Source organism: Montipora capricornis, chromosome 3, assembly GCF_036669925.1.
Source record: "Montipora capricornis isolate CH-2021 chromosome 3, ASM3666992v2, whole genome shotgun sequence".
Lineage (NCBI taxonomy): Eukaryota > Metazoa > Cnidaria > Anthozoa > Scleractinia > Acroporidae > Montipora > Montipora capricornis.
In genome coordinates, this window is record NC_090885.1 from 75,862,350 (window position 1) to 75,863,379 (window position 1,030).

The 1,030-nt window shown below is 37.0% G+C and overlaps 1 protein-coding gene across 1 annotated transcript in view; it reads left to right on the plus strand.

Moving 5' to 3' along the window:
- The window catches only part of LOC138041646 (4-hydroxyphenylpyruvate dioxygenase-like protein), a 7,277-nt gene extending 6,247 nt beyond the window's left edge, over positions 1-1,030 (plus strand). The window contains exon 4 of the mRNA XM_068887405.1: positions 1-1,030. This exon is cut by the window's left edge and continues 1,324 nt beyond it. The gene's annotated coding sequence lies outside the window, so the exon portion shown is untranslated.

Consider the following 1,030-nt stretch of genomic DNA (forward strand, 5'->3'; position numbering starts at 1 on the left):
ATGGAAACACAGCTGCATTTACCCTAACCCTAAAGGGACACTTGCGTTGAGTGTGCATCTAATTTGGTGCCTTTCTGGACATAAGTGCGTGCAGCTGACGAAACTTGTTGACTGCGGTACTTAGCTCAGAGCAGTTGGCTACTTTTTTCCTTAAATTGAACTAGTTTATACATTCCGTTACTCTTCTCAAACCAGCTGCCTACTTCACATTTTATTGAAACTCCTGCACTCTTAGAAGGGAAAGGGTTAAGATGTCTCTATTTATCAGAGTATTTAAGGTCAACTTTAAAACTGTAAGCAATGACACTGGCAAAGATTGTGTGCTGGTGAAATCCTGAAGCAAAAGCACCAAACAATGGAAGGAATGGATGAAAAATAATTTATTATTTAAGATCAGTACTGAAATCTTGGTGTTATAGATCACTTTTTGAGCTTGAAAAACAAGCTACACAAAGCTCTGGTTGCACAAGATGATGAATACGGGTAGTTTACTATTAATTTTTATTTCATGTGGTAAAATGTTGTATATTATTAAATAAATTTGGTTCCATATAATACGAGTGTGAACAGCAAAGGAAATATGAATTTGTTAAATTCAAGCTCCTTTGCCTCGGGAAATCTGAAACCAGCAAAATTAGTGCAGAAGTGGGTTCAAAGCCTTGTAAGGATGTCAGTGGAAACTCACTGCCATCTACCAACTGCCATCCACGACCTAGAACAGCACTCTTCAAACCACATTCCCCAAGATATCTTCTTCCTCTTTGACGGCCTTGTCATGTACAGTTAAAGTTGAGAAATTGAGCCACATAAGTTTTCTAGTGGAAATGTCTGCTGTATTCTTTTTTATAGTTAAAACATGTGTTCGGGATATTTTTTCTGAGAGCTTACATTTTCAAAAAATTAAATGTTCTCAACGATTTTCTAAAAAAATTATGTGCACCACTGAACATGCAACACTGCTAAGAGATGCTTGTCTTTCCTTAACTCAAGTCTACACTGTGTATCAAATGCCCACACAGACTAACAAGTA